Source organism: Lissotriton helveticus, chromosome 7, assembly GCF_964261635.1.
Source record: "Lissotriton helveticus chromosome 7, aLisHel1.1, whole genome shotgun sequence".
In the NCBI taxonomy this organism is placed as follows: domain Eukaryota; kingdom Metazoa; phylum Chordata; class Amphibia; order Caudata; family Salamandridae; genus Lissotriton; species Lissotriton helveticus.
In genome coordinates this window covers 1781648089-1781669345 of record NC_136068.1, presented here as the reverse complement: position 1 = coordinate 1781669345, position 21257 = coordinate 1781648089, and positions in this window count along the sequence as shown.

The window sequence follows — 21257 nt, the reverse complement described above, 5'->3', positions numbered from 1 at the left end:
CATCGCAAAGAACCGAAAGCTGAGAACTTGCGTATGCAAGGAGCAGTACGAAGACTTCAAAATAATGTGCGGCGAGTTGTTAAAACCTGCAACGAAATGTCAACCAGAGTGCTGGAGGCAGAAGGAAGGATATCTGCAATTGAAGATGAAATGATGCACAAAAATCTCAGCTCTCTTCCTTGGAAACACTACAGGAAGACAACAACTGGAAGTTGGTTGATTTAGAGAACAGATCCAGGCGGAACAATCTGTGAATTTTGGGCATACCAGAAGGGAGTGAGCGGTCTAACATCAGACAGTTTGTTATTGAGCTCTTTAAGGAAGCCTTTCCAGAACTAACCCAGTGGCAGTTGGACTTGGAGCTTCAAAGAGCCCATAGATTCCCCTTTCAGCAAAAAAAAATGCCAGGGCTGCCTCTAACATCAAGCCAAGAGCTATACTAATCTGCTTAAATAACTTCCTGGCACATGAGGATTTGTATGACTTGGCCAGGCCTGATCAAAAATGAAAGGGGAAAGGAGTGGATTTTTTTGTCCGTCCGGACTATTGTCATGCCACAGTCCAACAGCGCTGGCAGTTTCGCCAACTTATTCCATCTTTTCAAGCTAAAGGAGTTCAGGCCTTCCTTCTCAACCCATCAAAACTTAAAATAATTCACAAAGAGAAAACATACTATTTAACCTTGGAGAGTGCAGTGAAAGAACTATTACCGTCTATTTCATCAGACATTATATTGCAATTGATGAACTGATATTTCAAATCTGGGTGTAATTGTCTAATGCATTACTGCTAGTGTTCTGTACTTTGCTTTATGAATACTTTGTTTTATGATTATCTCCGCAGGGTGACATAGTAAGAAGATGGGAATCGAACCGCAAGATGCACTATGCTTCTATGGCCAGCACTTTTAGGGGCTTTTCAGCCCCTTTGCCTTCTTTGGGTGGGGTTCTGGGTGGGTGTGGATGGGGGGAGGGGGGCACTAGAGGGGAGTTGGGGTGGTATGGTGGTGGGGCAAGTAAGGACAGAACTGTTTTTTTTAAGATAGGCATCGTATGCAATTTGTCTAGTAAACATTTTTCTTCTAAGTGGATGGTAGAGGTCAACAGAGTCAAAGTTGTTGTTTTTGATTTACTGCTTCAATCAATCAAAAGGGGATGAAAGGGGAAGAAAGGCTATCTAGGGCAGCCCCCCACTCAACAAATCTGAAACAAAAAGCCCTATTCAGCCTGCATGCTATAAATCTCAGACTACGTAACTCACGGGGCCACACCTCATATTGGCTCACCAAGCGGCTAGATTAAGCTAGTGCTGTGTTACAGGTCCGGACACACCTTAAGATATACAAAAAGAATTGTGTACAGGATACAGCACATAAAGAAAATATGTGTGAGAGCAAGGAAAGTACCTCACGGACGTGACACCCGAGGGGGTTCCCGGTCTACAAATGACCGGTCTACCCACTTCTCATCATCGGTTACTTTCCTTGCTGGGAGGATGAAAAAAGTGCAAGAAAAATGTGCACAAAACAGAATAGAGAGACAGAGAGGGAGTGTACAAATACACTACCTGGTAGGACAGAGAAAAGTGTTCAAGAAAAGGTTAACAAGTACCTACACCCAACACCGACAAACATAAAATATGAAATGGTGAGGTTTGGCTGGCTGAATCAATTTTATTCTGGTGCTGCCAAGCTTCACCTTCTAAAAAATGGTTAAATTGATACCATTAGGGCTTTTTGTTTCAGATTTGATTTACTGCTCACTAATCAATCAAAATATCATTATGGGTAAATTAAGGATATGTTCATGGAATATCTATGGGCTTAATAACAGGAAAAAAAGAGGGATATGCTCCAAATAATTCAGAGTATGAGGATAGATATACTATGTTTACAGGAAACACATGTGACATGGAATGACAGACGATGGCTTAATGATTTAGGCATGCAAGTATTGGGGTGCACTCGTCAAGGTACCACCACAAGGGGAGTGGCAATCCTGATGAAAAGAGAAGTGGGGTGCTGTAAACCACTAAAACTGATCAGTATGGTAGGTGGGCAATAAGTGAAATCTGTACTGAGGTTAATTCCTGGACTATCTGCTCGATCTATGGCCCAAATCTGGATGATCCAGATATGATAAACTTTCTTAGCACAGAGTTAGCTGGCTGGCCCGCACCCTTAATATTATGCGGAGATTTTAATATTCATCTTGAGGGAGACTTTGATATAAGCAGTGATTTGATAAATGCTGGGTTAAAGAAGAAAACTTATAAAGCAATAAGAGGTCTAGTAAAGGAATTTGGGCTATGTGATGTTTGTTTGCTAAACGCACTGCGGCGTCGGGCTATACTTTCTTTTCAGCCCCTCATCAGAAATGTGTCCGCTTGGACTATTTCTTTGTTACATCCCGGCGTATTAGTGACATTATGTATGAGATATTCCCTAAAATAATATCTGATCATAATCCCATAGTGATAGAGATCAAAATAGATCTGAACTCATCCTTCAACTCATCATATATTGAGTATATGGGTAAATGGATAAAGGAATTCTTTGAGTTTAATCGAGGGTCTGCTTCAACCCGATGCTTTTAAAGCTGGGATACGTGGGGAGACCCTATGTTATTCAATTAATAAGCAAAGAAATTCCCGGGATAAATTTGCTTCTTATTACAAGAAAGTGTAGGATTGGGAAGCCAAACTAGTAATAGCTATTAACTCCTCGCAAGATACTGAACACATAAAATCTAGTCTTGCCATACATAAATCTAGGCTGTATGAGATCTTTGCTATGAAATTAGCCGAACAGGTTGCAGTTTCTCGATCACAAGTATACAAAGTAGGTGAAAATACAGGACGTATCTTGGCTAAAAAGATCAGGCAAAAAGATGCATATAATAGTATTAATAACATACAGGATGAGACGGGGAAAAATTCATCAACAACCGGATGAAGTTTTAGAGGTTTTTCGATTATTTTATAGTATATTGTACAAGGATGAAGTGTCAACCTATTCACCTGAATACATCCTAAACTTTTGTAGTTCTGGAAATATCTCTAAATTAACCCACGCACAGGTGGAAGCGCTAGATATAGATATCACATGGGGAGAAATAGAAACCGCTATTCTCTGCCTCGCGGCCGGTAAGGCTATGAGCCTGGATGGCATCCCGTTGGAGTTTTACAGGGTATTCAGCCATTTGCTTAAACAAGACCTGCTTTTAACTTTCTTAGAAGCACAGAAAGGGATAGCACCAGTATCCTGGCGGCAATCAATTATCATGGCCTTTCTGAAAAAAGATAAGACCCCTCTTTTTCCATCCTCCTATAGACCTATTTCATTAATCAACGCTGATAGTAAGATATTCTATAAAATCTTATCCTCCAGAATCTCAGGCATAATCTCATCATTCGTATCACACTGGCAACACGGTTTTATCCCTAATCGGGATACCACGGACCATGTTCGGAGTGTGATTGCCTTAATGGACTGGGCTCAAGAGACTAAAACGGCACTCAGCATTACCCTGTTGGATGCCGAGAAGGCATTCGACAGGGTAGCCTTGTTGTATCTTTGGGATTTGCTTTCGCTGAAGGGCTTTGGTCCTCAGATGGGTGCACAGACATAATATCGACTCCAAAATATCGACTGGAAAGAATATCGAGTTTTAAATATCGTTTGGAGAAAATATCGACTAGACAGAATATCGACAGTCAAAATATCGTTTTTAAGGTAAGTGAAGTAATATCGACTGTAAATAATATAGACAGTGAAAATATCCAAGTATATAATCTAGATAGTAAAAAATATAGTTTTTTCAATAATATTTAATTATTTATAGTGTTTTTATGTTATAATATATGTGAACAGTGTCATTTTTTTAATAATTATTTTTAATTAATAATTTTTTTTTATTATTGTGTAATTTTATTCTGTAGCGGGTTGTGGGTTTATAGGGGAATAGGGTGGGAAGTAATTTAATTATAATAAATTAAATATGTAAATTTATTAATTGGTAGTAATAATTAATTAATTGGTAATTAAATAACATATGTTAATTATTTACAATTTAATTGGTAATTAATTTAATTTAATTGATTAATTGCTAATTATGTTAAATTAAAGGGGTATTTTTAGGGTTCAGGGTCAGTTTTCAGTTTTTGGGCAAAGGGGTATTTTTAGGGTTCAGGGTCAGTTTTCAGTTTTTGGGTAAAGGGGTATTTTTAGAGTTCAGGGTCAGTTTTCAGTTTTTGGGCAAAGGGGTATTTTTAGGGTTCAGGGTCAGTTTTCAGTTTTTGGGTAAAGGGGTATTTTTAGGGTTCAGGGTCAGTTTTCAGTTTTTGGGTAAAGGGGTATTTTTAGGGTTCAGGGTCAGTTTTCAGTTTTTGGGTAAAGGGGTATTTTTAGGGTTCAGGGTCAGTTTTCAGTTTTTGGGTAAAGGGGTATTTTTAGGGTTCAGGGTCAGTTTTTGGGTAAAGGGGTATTTTTAGGGTTCAGGGTCAGTTTTCAGTTTTTGGGCAAAGGGGTATTTTTAGGGTTCAGGGTCAGTTTTCAGTTTTTGGGTAAAGGGGTATTTTTAGGGTTCAGGGTCAGTTTTCAGTTTTTGGGTAAAGGGGTATTTTTAGGGTTCAGGGTCAGTTTTCAGTTTTTGGGTAAAGGGGTATTTTTAGGGTTCAGGGTCAGTTTGGGGTTTTTGGGGTACATATACAATATTGCCTATTATTTAATTAAATTTTGTTACTATATATATATGTTTTAAGAAATATGATGAAAAAAAAATATTTTTTTACTTTCATTAATTATTTAATTATTAAAAGTTATTTTAAGTATTGTTAATTATATTTTAGTAATTAATTTTTTATATTAATGTAATTAAACATTGTTTTTAGTAAAGTCGATATTTTTAACAACGATATTTTTGTAAACGATATTTTGTACTCGATATTTTTGTACTTACCTGTTTGTAGATAGAAACTCGATATTTTGTACTCGATATTTTCTCAACGATATTTTGGGTAGTCGATATTCTTTCAGTCGATATTCTTTCAGTGATCCCCTCAGATGATCTCAGCCTTAAAAGCCCTATATGTTTCTCCAATGTCATGTATTAAACTTGCAGGGAAAAATCTGTCCCCTTTCTATTTTACGGGGTACCCGACAGGGATGCCCGTCTTCATCACTTTTGTTTGCCCTTTATATCGATATTTTTTTAAATAAACTTAATCAAGTGGAGGATATTAAACCAGTACAAGTTGCACGTATTAACTGTAGAGCTGTCGCTTACGCAGATGATATTGTAGTGACCACAACAGACATTCAGAGGGCTTTGCCAATAATTGAGGATTTGGCGATTCAGTTTGGAGCCTTTTCAGGCTATAAACTGAATATTCCAAAAACTCAAATATTATTTGTTGGTCAGAATTCACCAGCACAGATTAAAACAGTGTCAGCAGCTACATACTTGAGTATCAAAATTACATCTCCAGTGTCTGCTATTCCAGAGTTAAATTTAAACACGGTTTTGCAAAAAGCAAATTCTTTGCTTAAGCGTATTGATCATCTTCATCTATCCTTATACGGCTGGACTAACGTTTTAAAAATGATGATACTTCCTAAGCTCCTATATATGTTTCGAACAATTCCCCTTGAATTCCCCCTTAGCTGTTTTAAACAACTAGAAAGGATGGCAGCCAGATTCTTGTGGGGCTATAAACGCCAGCGAAGGTCATACAAAAAGATGATACTTCCAAAGGCTAGGGTAGGTTGGGATAAGCCGCACTTTCTGTATTATTATTTTGCATCTGTAATACAGTTTATCAGCCCGCTGATAATCGGGGCAAAGGCTGAGACACTCACCATCAATATATGAATTTTCATTGGGAGAAGATTGTCGTGGATGTTTGATTAAAAATATAGAGCCTAGTTATTTAAAAAAAAATGAAGTTCAAGACTTTGAAAGCAGCGAATGGGGTATCGAGAATAATAAAGCATCAACTAGACATTCAGAGAATTTTGGAGTACACACCTTTTTCAGCACCGTGCATTCTTCCCCCAATTTTTTAAGATTATGTTATGATTAGATGGCGTAACTGTGGAATTTATTATGTGGGTGATCTGTGGCAGAATGAGCAGATGCTTTCTTTTGTGGATCTTCAAGATAAGTATATTTTAACAAGTAAAGACTTTTTTAAGTACATGCAGATCCATAGTTTTTTCAATACTTTAGGCTTACAGGTGCGTTCTGGCTTGTGGAGGATTCCCCTTATTGACAGCATGTTTAGTAAAAAATCTATAGGACATTATTATAACTTAGTTATTTCTTCTTGTTCAGATGATATAGAGGAGTATCGAAGGAGATGGGCTGAAAAGATGGGTAGCGATGTTATTCAGTTAGAGGAATCTGTTTCTCTGGCCAACAGCATTTTGATCACTGGCAGATCACGCTCACAGCATAATATGGCATTATTTGATCTATATTGTACGCCATCAAAATGGGGGATGACTGCGGGCACATCGTGCAGTAGATGTGGGTTGTTTGCAGCTGATGCACTACATATGTTTTTTCTTTGCCTTCAGTTATCTTTATTTCTTTCTGCAATTCAGAAATTTCTGGCAGTATTGTTTGGTTCGACAGTTATTCTGACAGGGAATTAGTTCTAATTGGAGTAACCTCTGATATTTTAACAGAAGGGAAGAAAAACCTATTATTTATTTGTATGGCATTAATACGGGCATGTATCACGCAAGATTGAATTAATCCAGCTCCCCCATCTTTTGATATTTGGAGAGCCTGTCTTTTAGATACTTACAAAGTAGAAAAGGCCATATATCGAACAAAGGGCCGGAAAAAAAGAGCTTTAGGCATGAAGATTTGGGCACCGGTTGCGCACTGGATTCAAGAGCTGGATTAATGATATGCCTTCTTCTGGCTGCATTATTTATCTTGCTCGTATATTTTCTTCTGTTTTTCTTTCCCTGTCTTTGTTGCTGAATCTGAATAAATGCTACCCTACGATGCTCCTTGTGAATGGATATGACCTCTGTCTGTGGTGTTGACATTTTTTGTTGTTGTTGCTATATGCGTTCTGTTCCGCTTGCATGAAATGGGAAAAACTCCAATAAAGAATATTTTTTAAAAAAAGGGAGAAAGGGGGCAGGGTAGAAATAATTTTACCCTGTAGACCTGCTTAGGGGGTCCTAGAAGGACCCCCATGCCCCAAACTTTTGTGGGGCCCAGAGGGGACCCCCAGCCTTTGGGATCGTCAGCGCCCAGGGCTAAAAAGAAAAAAATGGTGGGGGGAGGGGTCGAAGGTACTGAAAGCCGCGGGGACCATCACCCGGTGGGGGTTTATGTATTGTGGGAAGGGGACTACGTGGCTCCCCTCCTGGAGCACTCGAGGGCCCCGTTACCCACTGGGGCTACAAGGAAACGTATGGCTAGGGAGAGAGGGCTGTAGGGTGTCCAAAGCCCCGGGTACTACCACTCTCCAGGGCTTTATGTATTGTGGGAGGGCCCGTTCCTGCAGTGTTCCAGGGTGTCCATCCTGCCCTCCCATAGCAAGGAAATCTGTTCTCTTTTTCAAAATCAAAATCAGATTGCTTTTCCACATGGGGAGTTGTATGTTAGTAGCTCGTGATTGGAAACGTAATGCCAAGTCCCAAACGCGTAGAAGTTGTGCATCAAATATGCTGGAGTCGCACACCCTACAGATTATGAGTCGTGCATCCAGCGCGTGCACACGAGGGGGCCGCACTGAGCACTGCGCTGGGTGCGCGACTTGTACTTTTACCGTAAAAAAATAGCCCCTATCAGTAATTTCTAATACCTCCGGGGACCCTATCCCCCGGGTCTTATAAAAAATGTTGGGGACCGTGAGGGGAGCTACAATGCCCCCACGGTCCCGCAAGCTTTCTACATTCTTCGGGAGTCGGCATTACTTTTCCGCAAGAGGAGATGCTAACGTGTATGTAGAAATGCAATCTACTTTTTATTTTGGAAGTGAGAACAGATTTCTCTGCTCTGTCTTTCAAAATGCAAACTAAATCTGCTATGGGAGGGCGGGGCCGTGAGACTCCCGTCCTCTCAAAGCAAACAGCAGTGTCCCGGGGGAAGGCACCCGGGGACACTGAATGAGCCGGCCGTCGGGCGTTGCGGTCTCCACGGCTCTCGAGGGCTGTAGGCATAGGGTCACGCAGTCTGTCTCTCATAATACACACATTTCCGAGGGTGGTGGTTCCAGGGGATTGAGGGGGGTCGTTGAGGCCCACACACTTCTAATGTGTAGGGGGGGCCTTGGACGCAAAAGTGATGCAAGGGGGTTATAAATCTGGTACACAGTGTTTTGTTTTAGTTTGCTTTCCTTTTTGGTCTTGTAGAGGATCCAGGGTTAATATAACGGTTTTTGTACAGCCAGTACCTTTCAACTCTACCCCCAAACAGCTTTCTGCCTGTTACCATAGTAACAGTTCATGGAACACTTGGGTGAGCACAGAGGTTAGAAGTTCACCACATTATGTTGGTAATGGAAAAAAGTTACTGTGCTGGAGTTTTTAAAGTTTTCCATAGGAACCGTTAGTCGTAGGTATAGACTCTGGTAAAGATCTGGTAAAGAGTTAGCCTCAGAATTATACTTCAAATTATAAATATCATTTCTATTGGGTACTGCTTATCACCCTCCCACAAAAAAAAGATGTATATACTTTTTTTTAATTAACTTTTATTAAAACAATAAATAACAGTAAATGTAACTTAAAGATAACAATACAATAAATAACTAGAAATATAACTTTAACAAAACAATATAATAAACAAAATGTGATATGGAGTCCAATAGAAGTATGGTAGGTAATCTGCAGAACAAAAAAGAAAATTAGTGTTTAAAATTAGATCGATGTGACAAAATGAGTTCAAACATTACAAGTCAAATTAACAGTTAAAGAAATTTCCTTCTTTTAATGTGTGCAGTGTGCCTGATACATTTCAATTGTCTTATAGGCTTGCGTTCAAGCTGTGTCTGTATGAAAGAGCCTACTGCATCACATTTACATTACACATCAATAGGTGTTTAAATGATTTAGGCGATGAGACAGAACTAGGTGAGAGATCAAGTCATTATGCGGGCAATATTCTCTAGGGCTTATTTACAAGACTCTTGCACCAGTTTTGTGTTACTTTTCTCATGTTGAAAGTGACGCAAAAGAGGCGCAAGGGCCTTGTAAATAATGTCTTTCATTTCATTTTTTATTTTTTTATTTTTTTATTAAAGCTTCAAAAGCACAAAACCATAATACAACAACATATTAGCTGTGGCATAAGAATTACAGTACTAGCCACTGGCAAACACATGTGCATATGTAGTAGCAATAAAACAGGCTTGGCTGGAAGACAAATAAGATACAAACATAGCCCAAGGTAGATTGACTTAAAAGGACAAAACAAGCAAAACAATGGTTAATAGGTCATAACTGATGGATAATTAGGCAACCTAAACAACCTTATTTACAACTTTATTCGCAAAGCCACTCCACCAATGTAGCCCAAATCTTCTGGCTCCACTCCCGCCTCCTTCTACCCCACCTCAGCCAGAATGCCGACTCCAGATTATATAAGGCCAGGATCCTTGCTCTACAGTTTATAAAAGCAGGAGCATCTGGGCTAATCCATTCTGATGTAATACAGAGGCGGACTTGGGACATAGCAATAAACAGGAGAGCAGAGGCATGCCTCGATCTCCCTAATGCTGCATTATTTTCACACCCAAATATCACCACCACTGGTGAAAGAGTAACCGAGATCCTAAGCCTAGCATTAATAAATTGCTCAACACCCGAGAGAAACGGCCCCAGCTTTGGGCAATCAAAGAACATATGCACATCATTTGCAGCTGCAAGGCCACATCTTGGGCAACCATGCCCCCCACTATCCCCCCATTTGGAGATTTTAGCCGGGGTATAATAAAGATCGAACATGGCCATATATCATTGAGAGCGTAAACTTCCAGAAATTATTACACTGCCAGCCAGTTCGAGGGCCTGAGTAATATCCACCCCTGTCACCCCCAGCTTAGCCTCCCACTTGGCAGTCTGTACAACCATATCATCAGGAAGGCCAGCTAGTAAATGTTGATAGATTACATCAATTTTAGATCTTCTCAAAATCAGTTTGAACAATGTAATCCTAGCGAACATGATGGTAGTTCGTTCTATCTACAAAGCTTCGGATCTGCAAATATTTAAACAAGTCGTGGGTGTTAAGCTGAAACTTATCTTTTAGAAATGAAGAGGCCATGCTCCCACCCAAACCTAAATCGCCTAAAACTTCGAACCATAGTGACATCCCCATAAAGGTGGCTAGGTCTTGTAAAATAAGGGGTAGGAGCCTGGCAGCTGTGAAGGGTGTATAGTAATTAATATTGGGAATAGCCCATTTACGTCGGATCTTGCGCCATACTGAAAACATTGTCCCAATAACCTTGAATTTGTTTTTTTATAGTAACTAGGTTCAAGAACACGCTGTAAACTCCCCTTAGCATCCACCCATAGTCCTATTTCATCCCATAGTCCTATTTCATGGTACCAGCACCCTATTCCCAAACAATGGTACCCCAAAATGCTTGATCAAAGATGACCAAAAATAGAGCAAAAGGTTGGGGACTGACCACCCTCCCCGTTCTCTCGTAAGACACATCCACTTCGCTACCCTGCGTGGATGGTGGTATCCCCAAAGGAATCTATTGCAGGTCCTCTCTGCCCTAACCAAGCTAGATTGGGAGAACTTCAGAGGAATAGTTCTAAATAAGTATAAAAACTTTGGCAGCACCAGCATTTTAAGAACATTGCACCTGCCATACAGGGAGAGATGTAGATTATCCAGTCTTACCAAGGTAGAATTGAGTGATTTAATTACCGGCAAGATAGTCAGATCTGGAATATTACTTACTAAAGCAGTCATTTTAATTCCTAGATATGTTGCGGATTTAGTCACAGGGACTCTGGAAGGACCCATTGTAGAAGATTGAATAACGTGGATTTTAGTGATCTTAAGCTTGTACCCAGAGAGCTGGCCGAACTGTTCTGCTAAGATCTTTAAAGCAGAAAAAGCAGATGCAACATCTTTGGTCAACACAACAATGTCGTCAGAGTATGCCAATGCCTTATATTCTGTAGAATTGACCCTAACTGGCAAAATATCTAGGGAGTCCTCAATTTTATTCAAAAAAGGATGAATGTATAGGGTAAATAGCAGGGGCGAGCAGGGACACCCCTGCCAATACCAAATGGATTCGATACTAGCCCAGATACTGATACAGTAGCCATTGGAGCAATATACAATGATTGAATCGCCTGGATAAACTCAGGACTAAAGCCCTTCCATCGGAGAACTGCCCATAGGAATCGCCAGGCGACCCTATCGAATGCCTTCTCGGCGTCCAACGGGATCGCTCCGACAGGGGAGCCGGTAACCTGAGCCCAGTCCAGCAGTGCAATAACTCGGCGAATATGATCGGCCGTATCCCTACCCGGGATAAAGCCATGCAGGCGCAATGAGCCAAAAGGAGTAATCACCAAGGCTAATCTGGAGGAAAGAATTTTGGCATAAATGTTATTGTCAGTATTTATAAGAGAAATAGGGCGGAATGAGGAAGGGTCAAGCTCTGGTTTGTCTTTTTCTTAAAAACAATAATATTAGTGTGGCGCCAGGAGTCTGATATACTACCATGCAGCGCTGCTAACAAAAATTCCAGCTGAATCTCTCCACAAAACATTTTATAAAATTCCAGAGGAATTGCATCTGGGCCAGCAGCTTTTCCATTGGCTAGTAAATTAATCGCGAGCCCAGCCTCTTCCCATTCTATTGGAGCAGAAAGAACTTCATTCTGCTGGGCTGTGAGATGGAGAGTGTTAATATCCTGAAGAAAGGTCACAGCTTCCGACTCTACATCTGAACCAGCATTCCCCTCAGTGTATAATGTATGATAAAATTGCCGAAAAACTCCCATAACTCCTTCTGGCGTAGTTTGTACCCGGCCTTGATAGTCTTGAATCTTAATAATGCGATAAGCCAGATTCCTCTGCTGGAGCCGTTTGGCCAAGACCCTGCCAGATTTTTTCCCAAGCTCAAACATCTCCGTACGGAACTACAAGAACTTAGCGGCAAGATCCTGCCCAAAAAACTCCAGCAGGCCTGCTCTGATTTTGGCTACCAATGCCTGGCTTTCAGCTGTATCCCGTCCTTCCTTGACAGCACCTATTAGCTGGACCTCTGACACTCTCAGCTCATCCATATGCCTAGAAATCTGTTGTTGAATTGACCTATGCCGAAGGCCGAAAAGCTCTTTGTCTCACCCCTAACAGCGGCCTTAAGTGTGTCCCAGACCATAGTGCCCGAGGCTGACCCCCTATTGAGATTTAAAAATTCCGATATCCAATTCCTCATATGGTCCAAATAGGACTGCTCAATTAAAAGTTTCCTTTCAAATGTCCAATTCCTCACGACCCCAGGAGGATCCTGAGGAAAAGGACATTCCACAATCAAAGGGTTGTGGTCTGATAAAACTCTTGGAGGAGCTGAAATAGAGGAGGCCTCGGCTAACTGATCCGACATATAAAATTGTCCAGCCGGACCATTTTATTATGAGGTGCAGAGTAATATGTAAAGCCAACTTGGTTACTATTATGGTGAGACCAAAGATCAATCAGGCAGTGCTCTTGGACCAAAGCTTGAAGGGCCCTGAAAACCCTAGGCTACTTACCAGCAGGCAGATTAATATTCATGTCTCCACAAACACAAATAGGGTGTGGGTATGGTGCCAGCTCGACATTCAAATGATGTAACACTGCAGGTTCATCTAAATTTGAGCTGTACACCGTACATACTGTTAGGGGCCTGCCATTAAATGTTACCTCCTCAATAGCCCATCTCCCTGCACTGTCTTGACAAGTTTTCCTGCATGAACCGGTTCCCCGCCTCAATAAAATTGCAACCCCCTGATCTTAGATGTCTGACGGGATGACCCAATTAAGTCATACTCAGGAATTCTCAGACAATCCCAGAGTAGGTCTATTCGCAAAGCTGGAACAATTCTCGAGAGCAGGGCCCTTTTCTTACCATCATTCCACCCGCATATGTTCCAAGACAATAAGCGAATATTTCCTGCGCCATCTACCTTCCTAAACAACCAATCCCCGGCAAATACATACAAGATACATTTAAACCAGCCTTCTAGCCATAAGCATGCCATATTAACGCAGAAGCCAAAAGCAGCGCCACAAACATAATATACATTCAAGCTATTTTTCCTTTTGGAACCCACCCCATACCCCTCCCCCCTCCCCTTCCCACATCACCCTCCCAGCCCTTGCCCACCCTGATCCCACACCCCTGAAATCCCCCCACCCCACCACCCCCATATAGGGCAACAGGACCTAGGTCCTTGTGATGGAGGAACTGTTTAAACGCCAAATCCCTCGGTGTCCTTGCTAAACTATTAATAGTGATGAGGTGTGCCACCCTGGGGAAAGAAGAAGAAAAGAGAGAAAAAAAAGAGACGGAAATACAAAATTCACATTTCCCTCTACTTCAAGGACAGCACCCCTGCCCCAGCCCTTGACAGCCCTTAGATTCCTAAGGAAAAAAAGGAAAAGAAAACCAAAAAAGAAAAAGATAGACCTAAAACAGAGTTACCACCTAAAGTGAGTTCAGAAATTCTTTAGCCTCAGTTTCAGAAACAAAGAATCTAGTCTGGCCCTCATAAATAATTTTCAGTTTAGATGGAAAGAGCAAAAAAGCTTTGACTGAAAATATGTTATTAACTGCCGGAGCTGCCACCTCCGTTCGACAGTAGCTGGGCAAAGGTCAGGCCTAACAAAGAACTCGCACCCCTTGCCAGCCCGTCTCCTATTAGGCCGAGCCAAGTCATAGACCTCCCTGGCTAGGAAATTATTTAAGCATATAAGAATAACACAGGGTTTATCCTCCATTTGACCTGTCCGTTTCTTTTGCTTAAATAGAAAACGATGAGCCCCCTGAATCTCAAGCTGCCAGTCCCATTGTTTGACCTTGGGAAATGCTTCAGTGAACAGTTCGACCACAAACTGCCTGGTGTCCGACCCCTCAATCCCTTCTGGAACTCTCAGGACTCAAGTTATTCCTCTGCGCTCTATTTTCTAGGTCTGTGAGTTTCCATAAGATGTCTTCCCTTTGGGTCCTAATGAGGTCTGTAACACCCTTCTGGGTGGCCATATCATCCTCAAGAGTAGAGATCCTCTCTTCCGCCTCCCCAATTCTAGAGGCAATGTCCGAGCTTGTCTTTGCGACTGTGGTAAATAAATAAATAATACCCTATTTTTGAATGCATAAATGAATAACAGATAGCTCAATAAATAAGAGTCAAGATTCGAGGTAGTAGGAGTTTGCAGGTTTATTACAGCATAAAGGAATAGGATGGCAAGGCCCAGCAGCGCTGCCGGGGACAGGATCGGGACAAGGGGAACAACTTTTTAATAACAGTGCATGAGCATATATACATAACGCAAACACATAGCATTACATTGCAATAGGCGTAGCAGTGGGTGGAGCAAAAGGCGTGACGCGTAGCAGTCGCGAAAGATAAGGGTGAAAAGAGGTGTAACAGGGCGTATACATAGACATGTGATGCAAACGTAACAGAATATGTCATGAATGGGGCGGAAACCATGGAGGGGGCTACCTGAGGAGCCGGGACCTCTAACCTGATGGTGCGCGCAAACTAGCAATGACGTGTTACTAGGAGAAGCTGGGGGCTATGAACTCTGTGCTAGGAGCAGAGACTGAAGTCTGGAGAGTCAGGGCGACATGTACCTAAACAGTATCTAGTATCTGATGTTTAGAGAACATGTTGATATAAACTAGAAGTCAGGAGGGGAAAGGCTAACTTGATTCTAAGACTGGACCATGCATTATTCTACATGTAGTGCGTGATGAAGAATATTAAATGACCAGTAAATGCAGTATTTCTCTAACGTGGAGACATGAAGGCTAGACAATGACGGAAACTACCGATGCGATTCAGTAGCTTTAGGAATGCAGAGAAGGAGGACTGAACTGATAACTGGAATCATAACATATTCTTGGCAGACTCAGAGGCAGAGCCAGGGTGAGCCGGGCACTGCGAGGCAGGAAGTAAGTGAAGGGTCGAGGATACAGGTGGGGGCTGTATCGCTCCTCAGCGAGGCTTCAGGAGACAGGAGCTGAATCTTGTGTCCAGGCCCTTTTGAGGTCTAGAAACGGGGACTTTTCAATAGAATAACGTGCACACTGAGAAACGTGGCAACGTAGCTTTACATAGGCCTGATATTCGTAGTATTCACGAGAACTGGAAACTGGCATACTAGAGGTGGACACAACTATAATTGCGTCATTAATCGAACATAGGGAGTGCATATGCATATTTAATCATGCACACATAACATATGATGGATGACACGTAGGGACACAGAACATGGCAAAATTTACTTTTCCACATTCCCTCCTTGTCACTACGATTCCATCAGGAAACATCAATATTCATGATACCATCTATCATTTCATACAGTATCATTTGCTCGTCTCGAATTATCCTGGAACGGGATTTAGAACGGGGCTTGGGACTAGGAATACAAGAGGTAGCACAAATGCCGCAAATCGCAGGGCCACATTGTATACAGAGGCAGCAGCTGAATATGATCGCTACTGCAATACCTAGAAAGGACAAGACTTTCCATCCCCAGGCGGAAATTATATTCCAGAACCAACCGGACCATGTCCAGGTGCCTGGATCTTGGTGTAACAGATGGGCAATCTTATGGAGTCTGGTTATAGCTGAATAAACAGACGGTGCGTTATTTGGAATGAAAATACAGCAACTAGATCCGATGACTCTACAGGCCCCGCCCCTATCGGCCAGTATGACGTCAAGGACGAGACGATTCTGTAAAACGACAAATCTCATAGCAGATTGCTCTTCAGTTAAGTTACCTAGAGCAGAGGCATTCTCATTTACTACAGCTTCGAGGGTTCTGGTTAACCTACGGATTAGCTTACTATTCTGGATAGGTCCTATAAAGAAAAAGAAACCTCTGTTGAAATCTGTATACTGTTCTAGAGCAGTTTCAGTATAATCGACAATTGGGGACTCCCTTCTATGTCTAATGTGTACTAGATGTGTGTTTCTATGATAATCAGGTGGGGCTAGGAAAACTGGTGGCAGTAGGAAGGCAATGTAACAGGTTCCCTCCCAATCGAGGGGCAGACGAACATATGCAGTTTGACCACAAATAAAATAAGAATGACGTGAAGCTTTGAAAATGGATTTCCCACTGTCACTATACTTGACAATAGTAGTACAATCACTATGTCCTACGTGTACGGAACCATTATTTCGGACACATAATTCACCTTCGACTGGTAGTACTGAAATAGCAGGTAAATCTGGAGTGGAATCAGACTGAACATTCAAGACCATGAAATTCGAAGAATAGTTACCTAAATTATACACTTCATTTTCTAGATCTAACCCGGTTCTGTGGGGGAGACCTTGCTTGTCTGGGAAACATGTACTGTTAAGAAAAGACATATCTGTTGAGGATGACGTTAACGTGGACCATGCTCCACACGAACCATTATGTGAAAAAGGATAAGGAAAAAGTGGCAGAACTCCCTTCGGTATCTGGAAAGGGGGGAGTCGACCACACACCCAACAATTAGTGGCATTGCTGGTCTGATGTGAGTAATGTAACATGCGGATGAAAGAATTATTTTTCATAGCGAGGCGGTAAGAGAGTTCATGAGGAGGCAGATCACTAAACGTGTGCTCTGCTGTAGCATTAGCAGACTTATTTACATGAAGAACTGGGAAATACAAGAAAAATGCATAACTGGTGCAGGAAATCATAATGCTGAGAAACAATATGAAACATAGAAAAACGATACATCGAATTGAGTTTTGACTAACTCTCTCACTATGGGGGTCTATTTTATACATGTCAGAAACAGTCTAACCGTTTCACCTAGGGGAGGACTTAGACAATCAAACTGGCTGACTTATTTTACTAGACCGAAGTTTCAACTTATACTCCTGTTGCGGAGTTTTCTCTAACAGGGGAGGGTTTGTAGCAATGTCTTTTGCGGGACAGTCCTTGAGAACAATATTTTGGCAATCCTTCAAATCCTGGGAAATGTTCTTTGAGACGGGTTTCAGTCCATAAAACTTTTTTATATGTGAAAGGTGCACCCAGCCTTTGCGACCTTCCAACTTCACGGCTGTACGGGTGGCGAGGAGGACCTGTCGGGGCTCCTTCCAGCGTGGCTCCAGCGGACTTGAGCGGTCAAAATTGCGAACCAAGACCATGGATCCTGGAACGATTTCATGCGGTGCCACCTCGGTATTGTCTGGAAATGCGGCGGCAACCTGTGAACGACAAGAGTTGAGGGCAGACATCAAGGAAGCTAGGTAATCTGTCAGCATATTACTTGAAACATCGGTAATACTTCGGGGTCTAGGAGTACCCCACATGTTAGGGGGGCGGCCGAAAATGACCTCATACGGGGACAGACCTGATCTGGAATGTGCGACCATGCGCATATAAAATAAAGCGACTGGCAGAGCTACTAGCCAGTCCACACCTTTCTCTTTACACACTTTAGCGATGCGGATTTTCAGAGTCTGGTTATGTCTCTCTACGAGACCGGCTGCTTCAGGATGGCGTACACAATGAAACTTCCACTGGTACCCCAACAAAAGGGAAACATGCTTCATCAACTCGGATGAGAATGGCTGGCCGTTGTCAGAATATACGACTCTAGGGAGTCCATAACGGGGGAAGAACTCACGAACCAACTGCTTGGCAGTGGTCGCGGCTGTGTAATCTGGGACTGGATATGCTTCTGTCCACCTGGACAAAGCGCATACAACTACAAGGACATACTTGAAACCTCGACATCGCTCCATCTGAATATAATCCATCTGGAGGACTTCAAAAGGGTGGTCAGGGGGCTGGAATCCACCTTGTTCCACCGGGACACTTTTACCTGGATTAAACTGACAACATATCATACAGGTACGGACTTTCTGCTTGGCTGCAGCTCGTAAATGCTTGTTGAACCAGATGTCCTGGATACTGTCTAACATGGCTTTTTCTCCTAAATGTGCTGGACTATGTGCGGTATTGATAATGACTTGAACCATAGAGTCGGGGAGAAACCATGTGGCTCTACCCTTCGTTAACCATCCTTGATCTGTCTGGACCCCTCCTTGTTCGGACCATTTCTTGATTTCTTCGGGAGTAGCATGTAACTGGATATCTATGACATCTTGTGTAGGGTCCTTAACTGTCATACATGTAATCGGATCTGGAGTGTGTGTTATGTTAACTGGAATGTCTGGAGTCTGTGCTGTAAGCTTGGCTGTGCGATCTGCTAGATCGTTACCTTGAGAAATGGTGTCAGTAACTTTCGTATGTGCTTTGCACTTCATGATAGCGATAGATGTCGGTAAATGTATGGCATCTAACAGAGCTTGAATAAGGAGACCATGCTGAATCTTGGTTCCATGAGAAGTCATGAAACCTCTCTCCTGCCAGAGCACTCCGAAGTCGTGTACAACTCCAAATGCGTAGCGTGAATCTGTGTAAACATTAACTTTCAAGTTCTTGGCGTGTATGCAGGCTTGTGTCAGAGCAACTAGCTCTGCTGCTTGAGCGGACAGGGTGTCAATACGATGTGTTTCAATAACTTCAGTGTCAGTAGTCACTGCATACGCGGCGACTAGTTCTCCTGTACTTGTTCTCATACATGAACCATCCACATAAAGTGTCAGGTCGGGGTCTGGTAACGGAATATCTGTCAGATCTTGTCTTGGCTTGGTCATAATGTTAACTACTTCCACGCAGTCATGTGTGGCAGAATTCGGAGTAACTGATGGTAACAGTGTAGCAGGATTTAAAATGTTGCAGCGTCTGATTTCTATGTGTGGCTGGAACAGTGTCAATTCATAACCTGTTAAACGTGCAATTGTCAAGTGCTGAGTCTGTGTTCGGTTTAACAGAACTTCCACGGAATGTGGAACTTGTACTGTCAAGGTATGTCCTAAGACTATGGAATCACTTTGTCTGATAGCTAGTGCTGTGGCTGCAACTGACTTGAGGCACGCAGGCAGAGCCTGGGCTACAGGATCTAATGTGCTCGAAAAATAAGCACAGGGCTTGTATTGTCCTGCTTGATCTTGTGTGAGAACAGATAATGCTGTACCTTCGCGTTCAGTGACGAAAAGTGTAAAAGGCTTACTGTAGTTTGGTGTCGCTAGAACTGGAGCTTGGCATAGGGCTTTCTTTAACTCATTGAAACTAAGGGTATGTTCAGATGTCCAAGGGAGGACAGTCGATACGGCTGCCTCCTGTGTCGTTAACTGTATCAGTGGCTTGGCTAGAAATGCATACTGAGGAATCCATTGGCTGCAGTAAGAAGTAAGGCCGATAAAAGCACGTACCTCCTTCTGGGTCTTGGGCTGAGGAAGACTCGCTATTAACTGGATACGGTCTGGTGTCAACTGCCTACCCCTCTTGGACAGTAAGTGTCCTAAGTAGACCACTTGCTGGACACAGAATTGAAGCTTCGAAGGGGACACCTTGTGCCCCATCTCGGCTAGGAAATACAAGACTGTAAGGGATGCTCGCTCGCAAGCACGTTCAGAACGGGCTGTGATCAGGAGATCATCGACATACTGGAGCAGGGCAGTGTCAGTTGGCATGTGAATGTTGTCTAGTTGTCTCTTAAGTGCTTGACTGTAAATGCTAGGGCTTTCTGTGAAACCTTGAGGAGCGCGTGTGAACATATAGCTCCTTCCATTTAAACAAAATCCGAAAAGGAACTGGCTGTCTGGATGAATAGGGACACTGAAAAACGCGTTCTTGAGGTCGATTACAGTAAAGAACGTGGCTTCGGAATCAATGGCTGTCAATAGGGAAGAGATATCTGGAACGACTGGGTACTGAGGAATAATACATTTATTAAGCTCTCGTAGGTCAATCACTAATCGATATACTGGGGGTGCATTTGGATCAGTACGTTTCATGACTGGAATGATCGGAGAATTGCATACATTGGAGTCAGTTTCTACAACCACTCCTTGAGCCATGAGCTCGTCAATAATTTTGGATAAGGCTGCTACAGCCTCAGGTGGCAATCTGTACTGTCTGATTCGTGGTAACACTACACATGGCTTGAGAGTCACACGATAGGGTGTGATTTGCATATAGCCAACATCAGTTGGACCTTGCGCCCATAGATGCTGCGGGACATTAGACAATCTGGGATCAAAATCTCGTAATACATAGTGACCCTTAAAGTCACGTAGGAACAATCGTATTCCCTCTGGGGAACAGCATATAACTGCACCTAACTCTTTCAGTGTTTTAATGCCTAATAGGTTTTCTGGACATGACTTAGTAAGTAACAGATCAGTAGTGCGGGACAATGGACCTACTTCTAGAGTAACTGGCTTTGAAATTTCATTTACGATAGGTTTTCCTGAAAATCCAAGGGAAACATTTCTTGAGCCTGAGAGCGGAGCCCCTGGAACTTCGGCGTGACTAATTGTGGTCCTACTTGCCCCTGTATCAATCAAAAACTTTCTGTCTTTCCCTAATACTTGACTGTGAACATAGGGACCTTCTTGATCTACAGGTATCTCGATGAGAGGCAAGCCTACCTCCCTCTCTAGGCTGTTTCATGAATACTGTTGGTACTCTGGATACTCAGACTGTGCATACTGGTACATCTGCTGTGTAACGTGCTGTGTTGCAGCAATAGGCTGCGGTGCGGTAACTGTCTGTGGTGCATTCTGGGACTGAGGAATCTGTGAAACTTGTTCTTGTCTAGGCGGACGTGGTCTTTCTTTAGTCTTACCAGTAGCTATGTTGTGTTTCAGAACTGCACACTCGTTTATAAAATGACCTGGCTGTTTACAATAATTGCAGTTCCCTTTAACGGGAGCTGCAGGATGACTGGCTTGATTCGGACCCCTCTTCTGACTGTCTTGAGGAACAGATTGTGCAACTAGTACTTTCATTTTCGTGTCTTTCATACGTTTTCTCTCATGTTCCTGTTCTTCCCTGATCCTATTCTGGTGGTATTGGAGCATCTGCAACATCTGGGACGGGGTATTAGCTTGCCAGGTACTTTCGACTTTCAAAACTCGATTTTTAATTTGTGGACTTGAATTCTCGACTAATTTAGTAACAA